The 26,852-nt window shown below is 42.6% G+C and overlaps 1 protein-coding gene and 1 pseudogene across 3 annotated transcripts in view; one reads left to right on the forward strand and one right to left on the reverse strand.

The window, feature by feature from the left end:
* The window catches only part of IGFBP7 (insulin like growth factor binding protein 7), a gene marked incomplete at its 5' end in the record, with an annotated part of 78,300 nt that overhangs the window by 27,058 nt on the left and 24,390 nt on the right, over nucleotides 1-26,852 (reverse strand). The window lies entirely within an intron of this gene.
* LOC307060133 (protein FAM3C-like) lies at nucleotides 7,215-7,898 on the forward strand (annotated as a pseudogene). The gene has a single exon. The product of its transcript is annotated as a protein FAM3C-like (transcript).

Here is a 26,852-nt window from a genome sequence, read left to right on the forward strand (position 1 = left end):
GATATCCTTTAGATCTCAGTTATCTTTTTGTTTGACAAACCTCCCTTGACGTCTTTCCTCATCCCCCTTCCCCCTATTTAGAATGGGGGCCTCCTCAAGAATATACAATGGGGAGGACAGTCTCTTCAGCAAGTGGTGTTGGGTAAGTTGGACAGCCACATGTAAATCAATGAAGTTATAAGAAACCCTCACACCATACACAAAAATAAACTCAAAATGGCTTAAAGACTTAAACATAAGGCACGATACCATAAAACTCCTAAAAGAGAACATAGGCAAAACATTCTCTGATCTAAATTGTACCAATGTTTTCTTAGGTCAGTATCCCAAGGCAATAGAAATAAAAGCAAAAGTAAACAAATGGGACCTAATCAAACGTATAAGCCTTTGCACAGCAAAGGAAACCATAAACAAAACAAAAAGACAACCTATGAACTGGGAGAAAATATTTGCAAATGATGCAACCAACAAGGGTTTAATTTCCAAAATATATGAACAGCTCATACAACTCAATAACAAAAAAACAAATAACATGGGCTTTCCCAGTGGCGCAGTGGTTGAGAATCTGCCTGCCAATGCAGGGGACACGGGTTCGAGCCCTGGTCTGGGAAGATCCCACATGCCACGGAGCAACTAGGCCTGTGAGCCACAACTACTGAGCCTGCGTGTCTAGAGCTTGTGCTCCGCAACAAGAGAGGCCACGACAGTGAGAGGCCCGCGCACCGCGATGAAGAGTGGCCCCCGCTCGCCACAACTAGAGAAAGCCCACGCACAGAAACGAAGACCCAACACAGCCAAAAATAAATAAATAAATATAAATAAAATTTTAAAAAACCAAATAACCAAATTGAAAAATGGGCAGAAGACCTAAATAGACATTTCTCTAAAGAAGACATAGAAATGGCCAAAAGGCACATGAAAAGATGTTCAACGTTGTTAATTATTAGAGAAATGCAAATCAAAACTACAATAAGGTACCACCTCACACTGGTCAGAAGGGCCATCATTAAAAAAAGTCTATAAATAACAAATGCTGGAGAGGGTGTGGAGAAAAGGGAACCCTCCCTACACTGCTGGTGGGAATGTAAATTGGTGCAGCCACTCTGGAGAACAGTATGGAGGTTCCACAAAAGACTAAACATAGAGTTGCCATATGATCCAGCAATCCTACAACTGGGCATATATCTGGAGAAAACTATAATTTGAAAAGATAGATGCACCCCAATGTTCACTGCAGCACTATTTACAACAGCCAAGACATGGAAACAATCTAAATGTCCATCAACATATGAATAGATAAAGAAGATGTGGTGTATAAATATATACATAAACACACACACAATGGAATATTACTCAGCCATAAAAGAGAATGAAATAATGCCATTTGCAGCTACATGAATGGACCCAGAGATTACCATGCTAAGCAAAGTAAGTCAGAAAGAGAAAGACAAATACCACATGATACCACCTATATGTGGAATCTAAAATATGACACAAATGAACCTATCTATGAAACAGACTCACAGACAGAGAACAGACTTGTGGTTGCCAAGGTTGGGGGAGGGGAGGGATGGACCGGGAGTTTGGGGTTAGTTGATGCAAACTATTACGTATAGAAAAAACAAGGTCCTACTCTATAGCACAGGGAACAATATTCAGTATCCTGAGATAAGCCATAATGAAAAGAATATAAAAAAGAATGTATATATAATGTATAACTGAGTCACTTTGCTGTACAGCAGAAATTAACCAACATTGTAAATCAATTATATTTCAATAAATAGAACGAGGGCCTCCTTCCTCGTTCTTGTATGGTTCTATTTACCCTCATCACAGCAATTTCTCAGGGCTTTAACTGTGTCTTCGCACCCCATTAGACTGTGGGCTCAGTGCTGGTAAGGACAGGCCAACTTCTCTCAAGTTCTATTCTGTATCCCAGTGCCTGGCACTGAGTAAATGATCAACAAACCTGAGTAGCTGAGTGTACTGATGCTGTTACCAAAATATACACCAGGTTTTGTGCTTTCATGTAAAGGTTTAAGTAGCAAGACTTTAGGAACCATTCCAAGAGACTGGCTTCCTTTGTCATTAAAAAGATTTTGGGGGGCTAGCTAGTTATAACTACTTTTATTCCAGAGTTTGTACAAGGGCATGTTTTACCATTTGGGCAGAAATTTTGATTACTGTGGCTTTTTAAAAATTTGTCCTCAGCTGTTCATAGGTACAAACAGGCCAATGTTTAGAGATGCTCTGTTTATGTTCCTGACCCAGCTACTCAACTAGAGCAATAAAATGGCCAGAGTTGCTGATGCTGTATTCTTATGCTTACATTAACATAGACCATATGGTAAAAATCTATACAAAAGTAGCAATTTCATTAAAAAATTTAGATAAAACCCAGGAGACAAAAGATAAAGGCTGACTCTATAGCAAAATGCTGTCTTATTAGTCAGTTTATGAGATTTAAAAATTGGGGGTCACTGGTCAGACTTTTAGTGGGAGAAACCAGAGTGAAGTTTGGGGCAATTATTTAAAAGTGCAAAAGGGCAAGTCTATGTTGACAAGCAATAATGTTATATTAGAAAAGATGGATTTAAAAGAAACAATCAGCAAAGCATAAACCCCAGTTCCCTAAAACATGTTAAAAACATTTATGTGGACTTCCCTGGTGGCGCAGTGGTTGAGAATCTGCCTGCCGATGCAAGGGACACGGGTTCGTGCCCCGGTCCAGGAAGATCCCACATGCCATGGAGCAGCTGGGCCCGTGAGCCATGGCCGCTGAGCCTGCGCGTCCGGAGCCTGTGCTCCACAACGGGAGAGGCCACAACAGTGAGAGGCCCGCGTACCGCAAAAAACAAAACAAAACAAAACAAAAAAACCCAACATTTATGTGAGGTTTTAAGTGAAAAAGGTCCACTTTAAAGTCTGTTTCCAAACATGAAAGAAGAATTGCTGATTCCACGTGCAGAGGAAAAGCACCGGCTGACAGACAGGCCCTTTCTGGTGGGATGCTTCACAGGAGATAGTACTGAGATTCTCCTCTTGTGGTAAATAAATCCTACCCTATTAATACTTCCATGTTCTTAAATTATCATATAGCCAGTGACCTTTAGATGTAGAAGGACCCTAAGATCCATCTTGTCCAAATTCTCATTTTACAGATGAGGTTTGGGACGGGCGCTGGTTCAACATTTGCCTACACTCATTCCAGGAGGCTGGCAGAAGCGGAACTAGAACCGTATGAATTCATTTCCTTGTACTTTATTAATAATCAGAAAAAACATTATCTGTTCTCAATCAGCTGGCTGCCATTTAAACAGTGTAAAGCTGAGAGATTAGAAAGGCGTTGAGCAAAAGCATTAAGCATGAACAGCTGCATTTCCCAGGCAGAAGGGCGGCACACAGTTTAGTTGCGGGAGGATTTCCAATTTGCATGAATGGAACACGGACAAGTAAGATAAAGCTGGCTCCAGAAAAGTAATTCCCCCAATTTCCATGAGCCTGGGATTTGGGAAACTGCGGTCTGCTCTGGAATTCGGGGACATGACGAACGACACTGGGAGGAACTCCCTAGATGACCTCAACCCATGAACACACAGAGGCTTGTCAAGGTCCCAGGTGCTGGGCTCGCCCACGGGTTGTGGCTGAGACAGAAAAACAAAGAAAAAAAATGCTCCCCGAACACGCACATAAGAAAAACTATCTTCCTGTGTTCTCTGCCAAGAAAAGTGGAGCCAAAGAGGATGAGTTCAAGAATCGGATTCATCCATCAAGACAAATCAACTCAGTCTAAGGAGGCTAGAAGGGCAATTTAGGAGGTAAACAAAAGTTCAGTTTCAGAAAGAGGCTTTGGGGCTTCCCTGGTGGCACAGTGGTTGAGTCCGCCTGCCGATGCAGGGGACACGGGTTCGTGCCCCGGTCCGGGAAGACCCCACATGCCGTGGAGCGGCTGGGCCCGTGAGCCATGGCCGCTGGGCCTGTGCGTCCGGAGCCTGTGCTCCGCAACGGGAGAGGCCACAACAGTGAGAGGCCCACATAACGCAAAAAAAAAAAAAAAAAAAGAAAGAGGCTTTGGAGGAAACACAGAGGCCATCCCTGGAATCAAACTCCATAGTGAAAACAGAAAAGGGCTCACTATTTTTTTTTCTTTCCAGTACGCGGGCCTCTCACTGTTGTGGCCTCTCCCGTTGCGGAGCACAGGCTCCAGACGCGCAGGCTCAGCGGCCATGGCTCACGGGCCCAGCCGCTCCACGGCATGTGGGGTCTTCCCGGACCGGGGCACGAACCCGTGGTCCCCTGCATCGGCAGGCGGACTCTCAACCACTGCGCCACCAGGGAAGCCCAGGGCTCACTCTTAAGGCATGGAGTTCTGAACATGCCAACAGGTGGACATGTTCAAAGGGGCAGCTCCAGAGGCAAACAGCACCAAGACGTTAGCCCTCCTCCCATGTGGAGTCTGGGTTCTGAGCCAGCTCCTTGCTGAGCTGAAGAAGAATCTCTAGTGAAGAAGGCCTGATAGCAACAGGAAAGTCATATCGGCGAAAAGTACTTCCCCCTCCAGCAGTGCCAAGCTCCTGGGCTGGCCTGGGGCATCCACCCTTGCTCATGGTCAAAGGCACTACTCTTACCTGTATCATTTCTCTGGTTTGGCTGTCCAGTTGTTCCCCCAGTTCCCTCCCCCACTACTAGCCCCCATGCCAGCCACAGACTGGAGTTTGTGTCCACATTCTCTTTCTCTTTGTCTCCAGGTATCACTAGAGTATCTGGTCCAGATCCTGTTCTTCCCTTCTGCTTCATGGGTCTCCCATCCCCTTATCAAATACTCCCTTTTTAGGTGGAGCCGAATTCTGCTCCCCTTGAATGTGGGCTAGACTTAGTGACTCCATTCTAATGAAAAGAATGTGGTGGAAGTGACAATATGTGAATTCTAAGACTAGGTCATTAAAGGCACTGCAGCTTCCTTCTTGCTTTTTCTTAGATCACTTGGTCTGGGAGAAGCCAGTTGCCATGTTGTTAGGATGCTCAAGCAGTGCAATGGAGATGTCCATGTGATGAGGAACTAAGTCCTCATGACAATAGGCATGTGAGTGAGCCAATTTGGAAACAGATTCTCCAACCTCAAACTTTCAGATGACTGGCCCCCACTGACATCTTGACTGCAACCTCATCAGAGACCCCCAAGCCAAGGACTATCTAGATAAGCCAGTCCCAAATTTCTGACCCACGGAAACTGTATGAGATAATAGATATTCATTGTTGTTTTATTTAGCCTGCAAATTTTGGACTAATTTATTGTGTAGCAGTAAATAACTAATACAACATCTTTGAGCTTTCTCTACCGTCAACTAGAGTTGTCTCTTAATTAATCATAATCTCTTTTTGGAGAAGGAGGGTTTTTTGTTTTTGTCATACAGTTCTTTCCTCAAGGGTTACAGCAAAACCTCCCACATTTGTACAGTCCTCATGGATGGACATTTATTGATTTGGGGTCATTATGGCTAAGTCTCAAGGAGATAACTGCAATAATGATAATATGCATTTTCAAGGACTCTTCTTTGTACATGCTCTCCTAGAATCTTTTATGTTACTTCATCATTATATAAAAAAGAATTGGACCTTATATCCCCCCAGGATCCCCCAAACATAAGCCTTAACTGTAAGCATTTGTAACCTTAAACAGCCCATAGAAACTATAAAAGACTTTTTTTTTTTCCTTAAGGGTCTTATATTCACACTTCAGGAAATAGTGAGATTAATCTGCCATATACTACAACATGGATGAAACTTGAGGACACTAACCTAAGTGAAATAAGCCAGAAAAACAAATGTTGCATGATTTCACTCACATGAAGGATCTAAAGTTGTCAAACTCATAAAAGCAGAAAGTAGAATGGTGGTTGCCAGGGGCTAGAGGTAGGGGGGATGCAGAGTTGCTGTTCAATGTTTCTGCAAGATGAGAAAGTTCTAGAAATTTTCTGTATACCAATGTGCATATATTTAATAATACTGTATGTACACTTAATTTGTTAACAGGGTAGATTTCATGTTATGCATTTTCTACCTCAATTAAAAAAAAAGGAAATAGTGAGATTAAAATGACCTTATTCCAAGATTCACAGCAGTGATTCCTTTTTTGCAACGTCTTTTCCAATATACCACTGAGTGTCATGTCATCCCCAAGCCCCCTCAAAACTAAAAAATTTTTTACATGTTTTTACATTAAAAACCAAAAAATGTTGCTCTCTTCTTCCTGGAGGATTGATAGGGTGAAAAGGGAGGTAGGATCTCATACAAACCAAACGTAAGGATAGGTTGTTACAATTCCCAGAAGTTTGGGAATCATTGATCTGGAGATATGTTGAGGTTTCAGAAGAAGCATGCTTGAAAAAACATCTGACATGTGCCTAGAGCCCGTGCTCCCCAGCAAGAGAAGCCACCGCAATGAGAAGTCTGTGCACCGCAACGAAGAGTAGCCCCAGCTCGCCACAACTAGAGAAAGCCCGCGCGCAGCAATGAAGACGCAATGCAGCCAAAACTAAATAATTAAAAAAAAACTTTCAGGCAAAGAATCAGAAAAATGTTAGCCATAAAAAAGTACAAATAAGTAATAAAAAAAAATTCTGAGCATTTGAAAAAGCTAAGCTCCAATCAAAGGACTGCTGTCGCCAGTTTACTATCTAATTCTCCATAGAGACAAGACCTATAGACATCATAACCAAGAGATCAAGGCAAAACAGAAGCCAGTGAAGACTCAGATAAGCAATGAGCTAATGCCCAGATAAGAGGAGCCTAGTAATGCATCAGCAATGGCAGAGAAAAATAAGGAGACTGAAATACTTTCTATCCATTAATACATGATTGGGGTCAAAAGTGAAGAACAGGGCTTCCCTGGTGGCGCAGTAGTTAAGAATCCGCCTGCCAATGCAGGGGACATGGGTTCGAGCCGTGGTCTGGGAAGATCCCACATGCCACGCAGCAGCTAAGCCTGTGCGCCACAACTACTGAGCCTGCATGCCACAACTACTGAGCCCACGTGCCACAACTACTGAAGCCCACGCGCCTAGAGCCCGTGCTCCGCAACAAGAGAAGCTACTGCAAGGAGAAGCCTGCGCACCGGGGAGGCGCTGGAGGAGCGAGCGGGCGCGCAAGGCAGAGAGGCAGGCGGGAGGCCAGAGCTTATTTAATGAAAAGTGCCACAGACTGAAAAACCAAACATGAGGGTAGCAGGTGCTGCAAAGTTGGTGGTAGCTGTGGCAGTATTTTTACTGACATTCTATGTTATTTCTCAAGCATTTGAAATAAAAATGGATGCGAGTTTAGGAAATCTATTTGCAAGGTCAGCAATGGACGCAGTTGCACGTTCCACAAAACCTCCCAGATATAAATGTGGGATCTCAAAAGCTTGCCCTGAGAAGCACTTTGCTTTTAAAATGGCAAGTGGAGCAGCCAGTGTGGTAGGACCCAAAATCTGCCTGGAGGATAATGTTTTAATGAGTGGTGTTGAGAATAATGTTGGAAGAGGAATCAATGTTGCCTAGGTAAATGGAAAAACAGGAGATCTAATAGACACCAGATATTTTGACATGTGGGGAGGAAATGTGGCCTCATTTATTGAGTTTCTGAAGGCCATACAAGATGGAACAATAGTCTTAATGGGAACATATGATGATGGACCAACCAAACTCAATGATGAGGCCTGGCAGCCCATTGCTGAATTGGGGAGTACATCTATTACTCATCTTGGTTTTAGAGACAACTGGGTCTTCTGTGGTGGAAAAGGCATTATGACAAAAATCCCTTTTGAACAGCACATAAAGAACAATAAGGACACAAACAAATATGAAGGATGGCCCGAAGCTGTAGAAATGGAAGGATGCATTCCCCAGAAGCAAGACTGATGTGGAGAAAATTGAAGAGAGCTCACTTTCACTTGCTAATGGGAAAGCCCTAATGGAAAAACTACATGTAAATATTTTAAGAGCATGCAGCCATCTCGGTGTGTGCATAACCATTATCTCTTTTGGTATCAGGATTATTTATTGCTAAGCTAAATAGACATCTTTGTAAATAGTCATCATAATGAGCAAATCACTGAACCATTTCTAAGCACATCTCTCTAATGGTACAATGTTCAGACTACGATGATAATGGCATCTTTTAATTCCAAAACCATTACCCAATGGACAACTGAAGAGATTTGAAAACTATATCGATATATATACTAGTCACTGTGAAAATCTATCATGGGATAATATGGATTTTAGGAAGGAGACTTTTCTTTTATATATAAATATATATATATAAATATATATAAAAATATATATAACCTTTTGATGGTAGTATCTTTTAAATTAAAAAGATATTGGGCTAGTTGTGTTGTTACTTTACAGTCTGACTCCCCTGTTCTATTTCTTTTCTTAGTCTTTCTCTTCCCTTCCCAAGAAACCTAGAAATAAAATATGAGTACTTATATCCAATATGTGAAGAGCACAACAGAATTCTTTGTTTAATGTACACAGTAAAAAGTAAATATATACATGTAGGTGGCATCAGGGCTGTAGCTTGCTGGATTTTGTGTTAACAGTGTGCATAAGTTGATTTTGTATAAGTTATTTAGAGTAAGACAGGAGGGGGCAACTTCACAGAGCTGGGGAACCAGGCCAGGTCCCTTCCCCAGCCTTGGTAGGTCATTCAGGACAGCATGTCAGTACAGTTAGAGCAATACTGGCCTAAGTTTTCCTTATTTAAGTGTCATCAGCATTGATCAAATGGTTTGGAAAGAGGCATGCTTTAATGCCACAGTAATTTTGGATTGAAAACCAAGAAATTCTGTATTTACTTTCATCTAACTTCATGATAGTAATTTTTGCCTGAAAAGATGACGACATATTTAGAAAAGTCCTAATTACTGATTGGGACTGATAACATCTAAAAATAATTTTTATTTGACACACAATGACTTTATACCCAACTCTACATAACAATATAAGAGATCTAACTTCAGATGTTCACAAAATGACTCAAGTTTAAAAAAATTTTTAGGGCATTAAATATCTGTTGTGTGAAGTGTCTTAAACTGGAACATATCCTCAACAAAATACTAGCAAACAGAATCCAACAGCACATTAAAAGGATCATACACCATGATCAAGTGGGGTTTATTCCAGGAATGCAAGGATTCTTCAATATACGCAAATCAATCAACGTGATACACCATATTAATAAATTGAAGGAGAAAAACCATATGATTATCTCAATAGATGCAGAGAAAGCTTTCGACAAAATTCAACACCTATTTATGATAAAAACCCTGCAGAAAGTAGGCATAGAGGGAACTTTCCTCAACATAATAAAGGCCGTATATGACAAACCCACAGCCAACATCGTCCTCAATGGTGAAAAACTGAAACCATTTCCACTAAGATCAGGAACAAGACGAGATTGCCCACTCTCACCACTCTTATTCAACATAGTTTTGGAAGTTTTAGTCACAGCAATCAGAGAAGAAAAGGAAATAAAAGGAATCCAAATCGGAAAAGAAGAAGTAAAGCTGTCACTGTTTGCAGATGACATGATACTATACATAGAGAATCCTAAAGATGCTACCAGAAAACTACTAGAGCTAATCAATGAATTTGGTAAAGTAGCAGGATAAAGAATTAATGTACAGAAACCTCTGGCATTCCTGTACACTAATGATGAAAAATCTGAAAATGAAATCAAGAAAACACTCCCATTTACCATTGCAACAAAAAGAATAAAATATCTAGGAATAAACCTACCTAAGGAGGCAAAAGACCTGTATGCAGAAAATTATAAGACACTGATGAAAGAAATTAAAGATGATACAAATAGATGGAGAGATATACCATGTTCCTGGATTGGAAAAATCAACATTGTCAAAATGACTCTACTACCCAAAGCAATCTACAGATTCAATGCAATCCCTAACAAACTACCACTGGCACTTTTCACAGAACTAGAAAAAAAATTTTCACAATTTGTATGGAAACACAAAAGATCCCGAAAAGCAATCTTGAGAACGAAAAATGGAGCTGGAGGAATCAGGCTCCCTGACTTCAGACTATACTACAAAGCTACAGTAATCAAGGCAGCGTGGTACTGGCACAAAAACAGAAAGATAGATCAATGGAACAGGATAGAAAGCCCAGAGATAAACCCACGCACATATGGTCACCTTATCTTTGATAAAGGAGGCAGGAATGTACAGTGGAGAAAGGACAGCCTCTTCAATAAGTGGTGCTGGGAAAACTGGACAGGGACATGTAAAAGTATGAGATTAGATCACTCCCTAACACCATACACAAAAATAAGCTCAAAATGGATTAAAGACCTAAATGTAAGGCCAGAAACTATCAAACTCTTAGAGGAAAACATAGGCAGAACACTCTATGACATAAATCACAGCAAGATCCTTTTTGACCCACCTCCTAGAGTAATGGAAATAAAAACGAAAATAAACACATGGGACCTAATGAAACTTCAAAGCTTTTGCACAGCAAAGGAAACCATAAACAAGACCAAAAGACAACCCTCAGAATGGGAGAAAATATTTGCAAATGGAGCAACTGACAAAGGATTAATCTCCAAAATTTATAAGCAGCTCATGCAGCTCAATAGCAAGAAAACAAACAACCCAATCCAAAATGGGCAGAAGACCTAAATAGACATTTCTCCAAAGAAGATATACAGATTGCCAACAAACACATGAAAGAATGCTCAACATCATTAATCATTAGAGAAATGCAAATCAAAACTACAATGAGATATCATCTCACACCAGTCAGAATGGCCATCATCAAAAAATCTAGAAACAATAAATGCTGGAGAGGGTGTGGAGAAAAGGGAACACTCTTGCACTGCTGGTGGGAATGTGAATTGGTACAGCCACTATGGAGAACAGTATGGAGGTTCCTTAAAAAACTACAAATAGAACTACCATATGATCCAGCAATCCCACTACTGGGCATATACCCTGAGAAAACCATAATTCAAAAAGAGTCATGTACCAAAATGTTCATTGCAGCTCTGTTTACAATAGCCCGGAGATGGAAACAACCTAAGTGTCCATCATTGGATGAATGGATAAAGAAGATGTGGCACATATATACAATGGAATATTACTCAGCCATAAAAAGAAACGAAATTGAGCTATTTGTAATGAGGTGGATAGACCTAGAGTCTGTCATACAGAGTGAAGTAAGTCAGAAAGAGAAAAACAAATACCGTATGCTAACACATATATATGGAATCTAAGAAAAAAAAATGTCATGAAGAACCTAGGGGTAGTTATAAAGCAGAAACTAAAAAAAAAAACAAAAAAAAAGAACCTAGGGGTAAAACAGGAATAAAGACACAGACCTACTTGAGAATGGACTTGAGGATATGGGGAGGGGGAAGGGTAAGCTGTGACAAAGCGAGAGAGAGGCATGGACATATATACACTACCAAACGTAAGGTAGATAGCTAGTGAGAAGCAGCCGCATAGCACGGGGAGATCAGCTCGGTGCCTTGTGACCAACTGGAGGGGTGGGATAGGGAGGCTGGGAGGGAGGGAGACGCAAGAGGGAAGGGATATGGGAACAGATGTATATGTATGACTGATTCACTTTGTTATAAAACAGAAACTAATACACCATTGTGAAGCAATTATACTCCAATAAAGTTGTAAAAAAAATGTAACGATCAAACTGCTATTCACAGTAAAAGGCAGCACTTCAATTTTGGATCTAAATTTTAGATGAAATATAAGAAAAATTAAAAGCAGTATTTTTTTATTTTGTTATAAACCAAGGTGAAAGTTATTCAGCTATTTCTTAAATATCAGTGCATCTGGGGGTACCGTTTCTTCCCTCAAACTGAATATAATTCATGTATGCACCTTACACATCTAAACAATTTTTGTAGACTTTTCAGATTTTTGGTGCTGATACACTAAATCACATTCAGCATGTGTGTTCTGACATTTAAAATACTTCCCTCGGGCTTCCCTGGTGGCGCAGTGGTTGAGAATCTGCCTGCTAGTGCAGGGGACACGAGTTCGAGCCCTGGTCTGGGAGGATACCACATGCCGTGGAGCGGCTAGGCCCGTGAGTCACAACTACCGAGCCTGCGCGTCTGGAGCCTGTGCTCCACAACAAGAGAGGCCGCGACAGTGAGAGGCCCATGTACCACGATGAAGAGTGGCCCCCGCTCACCGTAACTAGAGAAAGCCCTCGCACAGGAACGAAGACCCAACACAGCAAAAATAAACAAATTAATAAACTCCTACCCACAACATCTTCAAAAAAAAATCATGGTAATGATATCAACATTGTGTATGAGCAGGAAACATATTTAATAAATAAAATAAAATAAAATAAAATGAAATACTTCCCTCGATTCTGTAAATTAAAAGAATGGCTATTTTACAGGTCCAGGGATTGTGAAATAAGTGTTGCTTTTTTTTTTTTTTTTTAAATAATGAGAATAACTACTCTTGGTTTTGCATTGTGAATTTTTTTGTATTATCTGGCAAAGTAATATGCCTGTAGAACTTCACACTGAGATTTGTCAAGCGTGTACTGTACTGCTTAACATGCAAAATTAAAGTCATTCCTATGGGTAAACACACTAATATCCTCAGGATATATCTTAACATGGATAGAATTTAAGTATCTAGATGGCAGGACATCCCTTTCAAGATAAGGACTATAACGTGATAGCTTTGTAGAGCTGTATAAAATGCCAAAAGAAGGGATAAAGATTGGTTATGTAACTCTTTTCATGCAGTTTGCTATTGTTTCAATTCTGCCTTGTATAGATTATGTCAACATAACTTTGGGAAGCAATAATTTTACTATATTTTATTTTCAGATAGCTTTTAAAAGTCAGCATTGTAAATGCAGCAATGCTCATTTAATGTTCAGAATTTTCATTAAAATCAGAAATTTGGCATTGACACTCTGGTTTTTTAAAATTGTGTTTAAGGACTTATGGATGTGTATTTTTAAATTTGTAATCATAGAGGCTGTCCCAGACTGTTAAAATTCAGCAGACAGTAGGAAAATAAGTGATATGTGGGAAATTAAAGAAAAATTGAGGCAGAATCTTTATATTCCTGACTTTAATTTGATTAAAGTTTATCACTGTTCTTTCAAAACAAGAAGCCCGCGCACCGCAACTAAGAGTAGCCCCCGCTTACCACAACTAGAGAAAGCCCGTGTGCAGCAACGAAGACCCAACGCAGCCAAAAATAAATAAATAAATAAATAATTTATTTATTTATTTATTTATTTATTTTTTGCGGTACGCGGGCCTCCCACTGCTTTGGCCTCTCCCGTTGCGGAGCACAGGCTCCGGACGCGCAGGCTCAGCGGCCATGGCTCACGGGCCCAGCCACTCCGCGGCATGCGGGATCTTCCCGGACCGGGGCACGAACCTGTGTCCCCTGCATCGGCAGGCGGACTCTCAACCACTGCGCCACTAGGGAAGCCCCCAAAATTTATTTTTTTTTAAAAGTGAAGAACATGCAGATGGCAAGTTTCTGTTATATAATTTTCCACAAAAAAGGAAAGAAAATAGCGAAAGAGAGGAAATGGCACATGAAGGGTTAAATTTTCAGGATGCATATACATAATTATCATCGCCAGGTAGTAAACCAGGAATGGGGTTAGTGGAAGGCAGGGAGGGAAGTGAAAGGAAACTTCGGGTGTTACAGGGATAAGGAGAAAGGGACAAATTATATTTAAATTTAGAACATCCACTAATGCTCTCAAAGTTGTCTGACAGCTGGAGTGTGCTTTCTCTTCAGTCATTCCTCAACTTGCTTTTTTGTTTATTTTTAACATTAAAAGCTAATTCTGTGAAGCTTTTCAATTTGCCATTCTGGTATGCAGAATCCATCTGAAGGACGAGAGAAAAGCCAAAGCTCTAAGGAAGCCTTTCTAGCCAAGACTAGAGAAATGTTCTGAGCCTCTTGCCCAGACATACAGTAGGGTCCAGGGCGGGGGGCTTCCTCCAGGCCACCACTCTCAGGCTTTCCTCCAGGTGTGCTCCCAGGAGTGTCAGAGACTGTTACATCCTCTCCTTGTATGGTTTCAGGACAGAATATTACCATGAGACACACTGACTTGCCCAGGAGGGAAACTCAAATTGGTGTAGAAGCCTGAAGGCCCCTCTGAGTCTCTTGGACCATCCATGAAACTCAAATTGGTGTAGAAGCCTGAAGGCCCCTCTGAGTCTCTTGGACCATCTGTGGGGCTGGACGGAGCAGAAGAATAAAGATGGCAAATGAGCAGAAGCTGGGCAGGAAGCAGAGGCCGGGCCACCGGGGAACTTCCAGTTACTGGGATCTCTCTCTCTCTCTCTGGGTTGTTTTTTTTTTTTTTTTTTTTTTTTGGTGGTACGCGGGCCTCTCACTGTTGCCTCTCCCGTTGCGGAGCACAGGCTCCTGACGCGCAGGCTCAGCGGCCATGGCCCACGTGCCCAGCCGCTCCGTGGCATGTGGGATCCTCCCGGACCGGGGCATGAACCCGCGTCCCCTGCATTGGCAAGCGGACTCTCAACAACTGCGCCACCAGGGAAGCCCTTCTCTGGGTTGTTTATGGTCCCTCACCACAAAACACAGATGGGAGGCCCGCCACCAGGAGTTCTCTTTAGATTTCCTGCAGGAATCTTAGGTGAGTCTTTCTTTCTTCTAGAAGTCCTTCCACAGTAAGATGTTTTCTCTTCAAAACGCTGATCATACTCATTGTAAAATGTTGTCTTATTAAGAAATAAATTTTATAAAAAGGCTGGTTTAAACAAAAATGAAAATCAAGTACATACTCATTTCATGTTTGTTTGTTTTTTTAACATCTTTATTGGAGGTTAATTGCTTTACAATGGTGTGTTAGTTTCTGCTGTATAACAGAGTGAATCAGCTATACATATACGTATGTCCCCACATCCCTTCCCTCTTGCATCTCCCTCCCACCCTCCCTAACCCACCCCTCTAGGTGGTCGCAAAGCACCGACCTGATCTCCCTGTGCTATGTGGCTGCTTCCCACTAGCTAGCTATTTTGCATTGGGTAGTGTATATATGTCCATGCCACTCTCTCACTTCGTCCCAGCTCACCCTTCCCCCTCCCTGTGTCCTCAAGTCCATTCTCTACGTCTGCTTCTTTATTCCTGTGCTGCCCCTCATTTCGTGTTTGACAGAGCTTTTTCTATCTTTGTTTCCCCTATCCTGTCCCCCACTCCCAAATCTGACTATATTCACACAGATTCTGTTTATCTATGCATTTCCATTATGGCTAACAAATTAAAAAAGCACATTTCCTGCTGAAAATCACATTTAACAAATCCCTTTGGGGGACAGAAAGAAGTGCACACCATTGAAAAAGACTAGTTTGTAGGAGGCAGAAGTCAGGCCCCAATCACTCCTTTGCATCAAGCTAGTTAAAATGAGGTGGGCGCCACAGGCCACATTTATAATGATGGAAGTTTCTCAATCTCTGACTGTGGGCCTGAACCTCTATGAGACCATAATCGGTCTCAAAAACATGCAAAATGAACCACCAGAAGTTTAAATAAGAATGCTTCTCTTCTGAATGCCTCAGACCCCTTGAGCCGGCTCACAGATTTTGGGGAGGAGTAATGAGCAACAAACACAGGGGGGCCTCAGTGCATTTTTCTATTTGGTTAAGATTGATTCCTCCTGAAAAACAAATGTGATCGATCTTGAAGATCAATGCTGAACAGTACAACACAATGTATTAAAGAATGTATTGAAACAAAACTGCTAATTAAAAAGGCCAATTTGGGCTTCCCTGGTGGCGCAGTGGTTGAGAGTCCACCTGCCGGTGCAGGGAACACAGGTTCGTGCACTGGTCCGGGAAGATCCCACATGCCGCGGAGTGGCTGGGCCTGTGAGCCACGGCCGCTGAGCCTGTGCGTCCGGAGCCTGTGCTCCGCAACGGGAGAGGCCACAACGGTGAGAGGCCCGCGTACCGCAAAACAAAACAAAAAAAAGGCCAATTTTTCTGCAGATGGGCTCTCCCTGCATGTGCTCTTTTTTCACTACATGCTATTTCTTCTGCTCTAAACACACCAGGCTCACCTAGTTAAGGAAGCCCCTCGGTTCTTGTGCATGTGGCAGTGGTGAAACCTAGCTCGAGGAAGTGTGTGAATCAGTACAAGCTGCATCAGGAGTATATTTTGGCCAAAAGCGATGCTGATCAATGCACAACTCTAGGTCCTACTGAAGGCACCATTTCTTATATCTCTGGGGTATGAAACACTAACTTGGAACTTACAAAGAATGTTCCTCTTTCTTGCTCTAGCCTTTGGAAAGCCTCTTCTAGTCAAACACTATGTTCCATGCTGCTATTGAGTACATATGTCTCATCAAATCAGGTGAGTTCTGCGTGGGTAAGGAGAGAAGGACCAGTCAGTAGGAGGCCTACTGAGGCTGTTACATTTAGCAGGCCTATTTCCTTCCTCTATCTGTGCAGACAAACAAATGTTCGCTTTCATTCTGGCACTGTCCCCCGTTCTTGATCATTCAGGCTTAGACTAAGCAACCCCAGATTCCAACACTGGCGGGTTCTAACACACACAAGGTAAGACAGCTTCCCTTGGTTTTTCCTGGGTGGTCACGATCCTTTAACAGCACACGCTGGGCCATCACCCCGGCCCACAGTCCTGGCTCCCAGCCCAGCAGAGGGGGCTGGGCTGGGTCAATATCATGACAGGTCTAAGGGAGCCACACTGGTGTTGTGCATACTGTCCTCTCTCAATATCTGCAGGGGTTTGGATCCAGGTGTACTCACAGATACCAAAATCCACAGATGCTCAAGTTCCTTATATAGAATGGTGCAGTGTGATGAATACAGTCGGCTGTCGGTATACTGAGGACGCAAAACCCATGGATTCGGAGGGCCGACTGTACTTGATGTGGGGGAATATCTGGGGACTCAGGAAGGCAGGTCCACAGTGGCTTTCAAAACTTTGAGCCTGCTTAAGAGGTCTTGTCTCGAACAGCTTTTCTCTGTGGATTGTGAACCCTTGCTGCGGGAAGGGAGGTGGTTATAAAGAAAGCCAGAACTGCCTGAGAACTAGGGTCTCTGGATCAGAAGGGACAATAAGATGGGCCTTCTGAGTAGCCCCATGAGCCTGCACGGCTGCGAAGGAACTGGCCAGGCTTGGAGTCAGTCAGGATAAGACATCACAGTCATCATCACCACCTCCAGCTTGCTCCACCATCACTGCCCATTTGTGGAGAACTTTCTAAAGTGTGTTATCTTACCTGACCCACAGCACAGAGCTGTGGAGCTGGTTGAGAGCCTCTGTGATCCCTAATGCACAGAGATGAGGAAACACAGTGTGTGTGTCGGGGGGGTACTTAGTAACCTGCCTGAGGCCAGCGACTCACACAGCGGGTCCTGGTCTGAGCACACAGATCTCCAAATTGCATTTTCTTTGGAAAATGCACCTCTAACACAGAACTAAACCATTTATTGTTTCTGCCCATCCCTCCCTCTCTCCTACCTGCCTTGGAAGGTATTAAAAGGTGAAAGTCAGCCATCATTGGCAACTGGGTTCTGCTTGTCAATCAGGCAAGCCGAAAAGCACTACATGCTTCTTTCATTTATTTCTGTCACTACGCAGGATGCTCCAGTTACCTCTCCAACCTTACTTCAGCGGCTTAATGTCACTCTTGCCAGAATGCTCCATTCCTTTCCCTTTATCTCTTGATAAAGGAGGAGGCCCTCCTTTCATACGACCATTTGCTTGCTGCCCTATTTATACCATTCTAATAACTGAGCACCCCCCCCCTTTTTTTTTTTTTAAAAAAAAACACCTTTTCAGGTTTTCCCTGGTGGCGCAGTGGTTGAGAGTCCGCCTGCCGATGCAGGGGACACGGGTTCGTGCCCGGGTCCGGGAAGATCCCACGTGCCGCGGAGCGGCCGGGCCCGTGAGCCATGGCCACTGAGCCTGTGCGTCCGGAGCCTGTGCTCCGCGACGGGAGAGGCCACAACAGTGAGAGGCCTGCGTATCGTGCAAAAAACAAACAAACAAACAAACAACAACAAAAAACACCTTTTCAGACAGCTTGCTTCAAGTCTTTCAATTAAAAAAGATACAGCTCCTTAAAAAAAATTAAAAAAAAGTCACCAGCACCCAAGTATTGCCGTGCTTCAGGAACTTTTACTTCATTTGGTATACTCTGTGTTGAAACAATATAGCATTATCTTTTTTTTTTTTTTTTTTTTTTTTTTTGTGGTATGCGGGCCTCTCACTGTTGTGGCCACTCCCGTTGCGGAGCACAGGCTCCGGACGTGCAGGCTCAGCGGCCGCTCCGCAGCACGTGGGATCTTCCCGGACCGGGGCACGAACCCGTATCCCCTGCATCGGCAGGCGGACTCTCAACCACTGCGCCACCAGGGAAGCCCTAGCATTATCTACTTTGAATGCACTAGAAGCCCTCCCGGTAGCTTTTTTGTATGAGAGACATTAAATCTGGTTGAAACTCAACAAGAAACAGTGTCATGTGGGAAATCCTTGCCTGTTGGACCCTTGACTGATCACATTTCAAAGTCCAGTGCTGTGCCAAAGGGCATCTTTCTTTAAAAATAAAGCAATCCTATTAGTCAGATCCTTCTCTGCACACCACAGCTTTGAAGGAATTTGATAGTTTGCAAATTCAAAGTTGAAAATTAAAAACCCACGAATAAGACTTGAATCCATTTATTCATGGTAAAATGAATATAGCTTTGAAAAGTCTACCCTCATTAGGATCATTTCAATGTGATCTGTGACCTGGAGTGAGTCTGTTTAACTAGGCTCTTGCCACAGAAAGAGACCCATTTTCTAAAATAAGTCCTGTCTTCAAAGGATCAGGAGATACCACAGAATAATATTAAATGAAGTGCAATTCTTTTTCAAGAATGTTTCATTGTTTTCTTAATCAGTGTTATTTTTATTTTGCCAGATTTAGAGTACCTCTTCCCCTTCCCCCTCAAATGCATTAAAATAAACCCTGGCCCCTGCTGGAGTGATCAAAGCTTCCCAATTCACAGAGGAATGTCCATTCCTCCAAGCCTGGGGAGGTTTCCTAACTAATGAACTAGAACACTGTCAGATGTCTGGTTGCCAAGTAATATATTAAAGTGCTTTTCTAATGAGATTTCTGCAAGGTAACTATAAAACCATAATAAAAAGCACATTAACCTTCAGTAAAGCAAAAACATTAAAAAAAATAACCAAATGCCTTTAAGGAAAAGAAGAGTTCAACACAGCAGCTAAAAAGCTGAAGAGAATTTGACAAGTGGAAAAATAAAGCCCAACAATTTCACATCTGAGAAAAAAGGGTGGACACAAAGCAGAGCAATGTAGGAGTTAGATCAAAAGGAGCCACCTGATGATCTCAATACATGACTTTAAACATCTCCCTTTCCATGCACCCTTGTCTATTTGTAACATGGATCTGTGATAAACATAGCTACAAATGCCCCCTCTTATGAAAAGAAGAAACAGCTTTTCATTTTTAGAACTTGTGCCTGAGAATTTAGGAACAGTCCACACAAATCTTGAATATCAAGGATCTTTTTGTTAGAACCAACACGAGGAACTCTCACTTGAAATACAAACAATAGCAATGACATGAAGCCTCTACCATGGACCACTCTGAAACGGTTTGGGGAAATCCTTCTGTTGGCTTCTGCTTATCACCCTGCCTTTATTATTTAACCATGGAGTCTACCATGACATCAGTGAGGCTAGGAGGCTGGAGGCCATCTGTCTGGGTCTGCATTTGTGTGACCCTGTGGCTGCAGTGTGTTCTGTATTGATCCGGTCAGTCCTGCAGTCCTGGATCTTGTTCAAACTCTTAAGGGTGGAAACCACCCATCAAAGACTGGTGTGGGGTCTGAAAACCAACATAGAAGGTGATGTGGGTGTTTAGTTTAAAGAAGAGATGCCTGGGGTGGGGGACTACCTGTTAAATATCTTCTAACATCTGAAGGGATGCCATGTCAGGGAATGAGAAGTCTTGATTTTACTTACTCCCAAAGGAAGCACTAAGATCAAAGACACATCACATATTTAAAGTCAAGGTAACAAAGTGTTCGTCAGCAGTTAAAGATGTCTAACAATTTTAAATGCATTCATGCATGGATGAGCAATGGCTGAGAGTTGTCAGGGATGAATTCTTCATTTTATTCACAATTACAATCAAATCCAATCAAACGATGGATTGATTCCAAAGGAAAATTTTTTATTACTTAATATTATCATTTCTTTTAAATAGCTAACCAAGAACCGGGAAATGATTTACTCAAGATGAATAGAATTAAAGTATTTTTCAAAATATGGTGCCTGGATTTATACAGAACAAAACAAAATAAGGCATGTATTCATGGGTATTAAATATTTGCTTCAATGGGACCATAGAACACAATAAATCAGTCCTCTCTTTGCAGAGGTTCTCCAAGGAAAGCACAGTTTAAAAAGTCAAATAGGGACTTCCCTGGTGGCGCAGTGGTTAAGAATCCGCCTGCCAATGCAGGGGATACGGGTTCGAGTCCTGGTCCAGGAAGATCCCACATGCTGCGGAGCAACTAAGCCTGTGCGCCACAACTACTGAGCCTGTACTCTGGAGCCCGCAAGCCACAACTACTGAGCCTATGTGCCACAACTACTGAAGCCTGCGTGCCTAGAGCCCATGCTCCGCAACAAGAGAAGCCACTGCAATGAGAAGCCCGCACACTGCAACCAAGAGTAGCCCCCACTCGCCGCAACTAGAGAAAGCCAGCGTGCAGCAACAAAGACCCAATACAACCAAAAATAAACATAAAGTAATAAATCAATTTATAAAAAAAAAGTCAAATAACTGACAGAACAATGACCCTGGCACTCCAGGTCCAACGCACGTGCTGGGATGCAGCCTTCAGCCGAAATCTGTCCTGAAGCTTTAGTCTTCAGGAATGTGATAGAAAATGGAAAGCAAGGGGAACAGAACTGCTGTGTTGTGAACATAATCTTTGGATTCAGACAGATCTAGGTGATGTTGGGTAAGTTACCTAACATTTTGAGCCTCAGTTTTCTCATTGATAAAAATGGGGTAATAATAAGTACCAGGGCCCCATGGGGTTGTTAGGATGCATACACAGGGCTTCCCATGCTGTCTGGCACACAGTGAGTACTCAATGAACGGTCACCGTTATTTATGATTTCAAATTGATTATTTTAAAGTGGAGTAGGATTTGTTTTCCTGGTTAAGGAGGAAGCTGGACCCAATGACTTTCATAGTTTCTCACCACCATATACTCTGTTATCCTATTTCATGCTAATTGTTTCCCCTCAACTCAGTCCTGCCCCTCACCTCCCCACCAATGGCCATTCACAACAACAGCTACGCCTATTCATTGACTGTTCACCATGGGCATTCAGGTGTGTAACTAATCTAACCCTGTCAACCACTCTGTGAGGTTGGGGCCGCCTCCCATTTCACAAGAGGAGACACCTGAGGCACAGGAAAGCTAAGTGATTTGCCTAAAGTCACGAGGCTTATAAATGGTAGAGCTGGGATTCAAAACCAGGCAATTTGGTTCTAGAGCCCAGGCTCCTAACCACTGTCCCATATGACCTTCCAGGTAACCTAAAATTCTGCCTCGACATATCAGCTAGCCAATGTGCAGTCAACTACTTGCTGCAGCTGATGAAAAAGTGGTACAAGATCCAGTGTTTGCCTTCAGTCTCCTCTTCTGTCTTCGCCACAGATCTTCTAGCTTTACATTCCAGAGCTTCATTCCTAATCACCAATTTCTCTCCCTCCCCACAAAACACCCTGACCCTTGATGAGCCAGTGATATAAATATGCATTTCCATTCACTTGTGGGTTTAGGGTTGTTTTTTTCCTTCAAAAAAATGGCTCTACCAAGTTCCTCTGATCTTTGCTGGTGATGCAGACCAGGTCCCTGGAGGGCTGGCTAATCCTGAGCTTACAGAGCCCTGAGCACAGTCAGGCATTTCAGAAATGCACTCGGATGATGCGGAGGTGGTTTCTCTAACAACAGAAAGTTCCTGAAAAAGCTGTTAGGACTTGAGAGGCCCAGCTCCACCACCAACGCCTGCTGGCCCAGGAGCTGCCACCTGGGTGGAGCTGGCTCCCGCCCACAGGGTCCCCAACCCTCCTGGGCTCAACTCAGGCCTCCTGCTGCAGTTTCTCATTCCTTCCTGTTCCACGTTTCCTCTAGCACCGATGGTTAATGCCCTCTCTTTAGGGTGAGAAAAATGACCTTGCTGTCCATGCAAGTAGGGACCACTCATTCCATCTACAAGAGATGCACACAGCTACTTGGTTCAACTCAAGAGTATCCTCTCTGCTATCTTGTCACTTTTTCTTTTCTTTTTTTTTTTTTTTACATCTTTATTGGAGTATAATTACTTTACAATGGTGTGTTAGTTTCTGCTTTATAACAAAGTGAATCAGTTATACACATACATATGTTCCCATATCTCTTCCCTCTTGCGTCTCCCTCCCTCCCACCCTTCCTATCCCACCCCTCTAGGTGGTCACAAAGCACCGAGCTGATCTCAAGTCAGAAAGAGAAAGACAAATACTGCATGTTAACACATATATATGGAATTTAAGAAAAAAAAATGTCATGAAGAACCTAAGGGTAAGACGGGAATAAAGACACAGACCTACTAGAGAATGGACTTGAGGATATGGGGAGGGGGAAGGGTAAGCTGTGAGAAAGCGAGAGAGTGTCATGGACATATATACACTACCAAATGTCTTGTCACTTTTTCAAGCAAGGTATTACATTGCCTTGTAATTTCCTTTTTTCTCTTAAAACCAAAACAAATTGCAGATGATTCCTTGCAATTCGTGTTGCAAAAATTCACATTCTGCTGTACTTCATTAGTAAAAGCTCTTTCATCCCCACCTTTCAACACTGCTCTATGAGATGCAAATAGAACCATTTCAGTTTTCCAGTTGAACAGCCAGGAAAAAGAAAAAAGAAATAAAAATGAGCAGCACCCTGCTTATCTCCATGTTACACATTAACATGGTCCTCCTTTGCAGCGGTTCTTCAAGGTAAGCACACTTTAAAAAGTCAAATAATTGACAGAATAATTACCTTAAGCACTCTAAGGTCAATGCAAATGCTGGGATGTAGCCTCCAGCTGAATTCTGTACCAAAGCTTTGGTCTTCAGGAATGTAATCGAAAATGGAATGCAAAGGGAAAGGAATTTCCAAATTTCTCCACTAAGATGTCATTGAAAAAAATAATAGAGCTCAAGGGAAAGAAAGTCCACAAGTCATCTCCTATCCAGCAATCTCTCGCCTGCTGAAACCTATCACTTTTGCTTTGCTCTCTCACTCTTGTGCTGTTGGTCTCATTAATAATAGTAATTGCTGGGCTTCCCTGGTGGCAGAGTGGTTGAGAATCTGCCTGCCAATGCAGGGGACATGGGTTCAAGCCCTGGTCTGGGAAGATCCCACATGCCGCGGAGCAACTAGGCCCGTGAGCCATGGCCGCTGAGCCTGCGCGTCTGGAGCCTGTGCTCCGCAACGGGAGAGGCCGCGACAGTGAGAGGCCCGCGCACCGCGATGAAGAGTGGCCCCCGCTCACCGCAACTAGAGAAAGCCCTCGCACAGAAACGAAGACCCAATACAGCCCTAAATAAATAAATAAATAAATAAAATTTAAATAAATAAATAAATAAATAGTAGTAATTGTTAATAATAGAAATTACTACTATCCTTACCATAACCTCTAATACTGCCTCTACCACCACGTATGAGCTTATTATATTCCAGGCACGGCACAGGTTCTCTCATGTTATTTCAGGTAACTCTCACAGGAATCCAATGAGGTGTTTATGCTTATTAGCCCCATTTTCAGGTGAGAAATCACAGGCTCTGAGAGGTTAAGTACCTTGCACAGAGCGTATCCGTAGCAGGGCCAGGATTCTACAGTACGTTTAACTCCAGAACTTTCATCCTGAACATGATTCCCAGTTTTCTGAGTAATGGCCCATTGACATGGCCCATTCCACCCCCCCAGAGCCCACCATAGGGCTTGGAGGGCACTTGAATGTATGAATTAATGAATGACTACATGAAGAAACAAATCAACAAACAAGTGGATGTGCTTTCTGAAGACTAGCTTTTTAAAGTAAAGTTCTCTCTCATGTCTAAAATGGAGTATGGGAATACTCCATGACTCCATAGTCATGACTTCAAAATGAGATCTTTTCTCCACCTGCTTAAAACTCAACAGGGAGTAACTGACACAATTGCATTCTACCTACATTGGTCCTCAGTGCTCCCGGCCACAGAGGTAATGGCTGAAATAACTGAAGCTGACATATTCAAAAGAACTTTGATTTCAGATACATGTAGGGTTTCACTAAAGTTGACATCAACGTCTCTTCTTCCAATACTGAATCCCCCTCCTCCCATTTAGAGGGAGCTTGCTGAGTGACATTTATTCTTCTTGCTTTTTATTTAGTACTGGGGAGACAGAATGCCAGTCTTTACCCACATCTCCTTCCCTCAACACACACGCATCCAGGAAACGTAAGGAGACAAACCAAACAGCCCATGGGCAGGGAAGCGCTCAAGACATTGTATCCGCACTACCAGTGAAAGCGCTTTGGGTCACAGAAACTATGCTGCTTTCTTTTCCCCTGTGAAGGGGACATCTATGCTGGCTCTCTGCTCTTCAATCTCTGCTCCTTGTCCTGGGCCAACGCCCCAGAATTCCTTGGGTGGGCTGAGGATGCTGAGAAGTGCCATCTGGACCAACTCACCTTTCCTCCCCCAGAAGTCAACGCCCATTTCCTCTACAGAGCTTCCCCTTTTTGTCAGCATAGGAAGGGAGCATCCCAACCGGGTACTTGAATTGTGCCTTGAGGGCATACATTTTGGAGCACTCGTGGCCTGAGGGTGGGAAACAGGGAAACCAGCCCTAATTGCCCTGCTTAGCTCTAAACTTGCTTGGTAATCACTTTGGAATTGCTGGATCTTCTTCACCTTTTCCATCTCTCTTCTCTTTTGGCAAGCACCCAGCTATGGGTCCTAAGTATGAAAGCCTGTCAGAGTATTAAAAATGGTTGCTGCTAAAATGCATAAGAATTATGGAAGGAGGAAGCTGATGTTTAGATTTATTCCCCTCTACTCCCTCCCACTCACACCACAGACTGCATAGTTTCCCCTCAGAAAGGAAAACATTCTTGACCTCTGTTTAAATGTTTATCAGAAGTTGTCTGGACTTGCAGAGTCTGAAGTCACATTCAGTATTAGTCACATCCTTCTCTGTGTGTGGGGTAACCCTCCAATCAGGCCAGGAGGAATGCCTGGACTTTGTACAGAAACCATTTGGTGCTAGAGGCATCCACTACCACCCAGGGATTTTCACTTAGCCCAAACACAGGCAGAAGCAGAGCAAAGAACTTGAGCTTCCTGATGGCTGCAGGGCTTCAGTTTTGAATAGGTACAGGAAAAAAAAAATCCTCTTAGCTCTGTGGGTCCTGTGGGGTCTTGATTTTAAAACAAAGCTCTAGCATGGAGCCTGGAACCAATGGAGGTTCTAGGTCTTCAGCACAAAATGAGGGTCATTCAGAGTTTTATCCTTGCTCCAAAACACTCCTACTTTGGAGCAGGAAAAATTGTTTTGCCTTCTTGGGCCTTTGATATTGATAAATTAGTTTATGCTTCAGAAGTTCTGTAAGTAGTACGTATCTAACAGACCTTGTATCAATGCGTGAAAGGCACTGTATGTAGACTCGACTAGGTGATGCTGGTGTGTGTCTGAGAGGAAGGTATGACTAAGGCAATAGAAAGTGTGAGGTCTGGCAGGTAGGATAACTGGGTTTTGGTACCACTCTCACCACATGCAGGTTACACATTCCACTCGTCCTCAGCTTTTTCATCTTTAAAATGGGAAGTTTGAAGCAATCATCTAGGAGGTCCTTTGGGGGCCAACAATAATTTCTGATATTTTTGTCTCTAATATCTGAAGCTGAGGAAATAGGCATAAGCTTCAGCCCAAAGGACATGAGTCACAATAAGAAAGACTTTCCTGAGAGTAACCCTGAGTTTGCAAAGGACACTCTGGAATTTTCCCTTCTAGACCAGTGTGGGTCTTAAACTGTGGTCCAAGAAAACTCTTCCAGGACTGGTGTTTTGGAGCTGTCAAGTTTGAAATCTCATAGACTGGGATGATACAGGATGTGGGCATTGGATGGTTATGGTGAACTAAAATATCACTTGAGAATCATTCTAGATCTATGAGTCTACACTTGAAATCTAATTAAGTTTTTTGGTAATTAAAAGAAGGGAAAGAAAATTTCCCTTCACAAATTTAGCAGCTTTTATCATGTTACACAGGGATCACCAATGCTGTAATGGTACAGTATTTTTTTAAAAAATTTTGTTGGTATTTAAAAAAAATACAAAAGTGCATGCTCATCAACATCATTTATGATAAAAACTCTCAAAGTGGGTATAGAGGGAACATACCTCAACATAATAAAGGCCATATACGATAAGCCCACAGCTAACATACTCAACAGTGAAAAGCTGAAAGCTTTTCCTCTAAGATGATAAACCAGATGAAAATGCCCACACTTGCCACTTTTACTGAACACAGTATTCGTAGTCCTAGCCAGAGCAATTAGGCAACCATCCAAATCAGAAAGGAGGAAGTAAAGCTGTCATTATTTGCAGATGACATACTGTTATATATAGAAAACCTAAAGACTCCACCAAAAAACTGTTAGAATAGACAAATTCAGTAAAGTTGCAGGATACAAAATAAATATACAAAAATCAGTTGCATTTCTATATAC

This window comes from Hyperoodon ampullatus (assembly GCF_949752795.1).
Source record: "Hyperoodon ampullatus genome assembly, chromosome: 1".
Lineage (NCBI taxonomy): Eukaryota > Metazoa > Chordata > Mammalia > Artiodactyla > Ziphiidae > Hyperoodon > Hyperoodon ampullatus.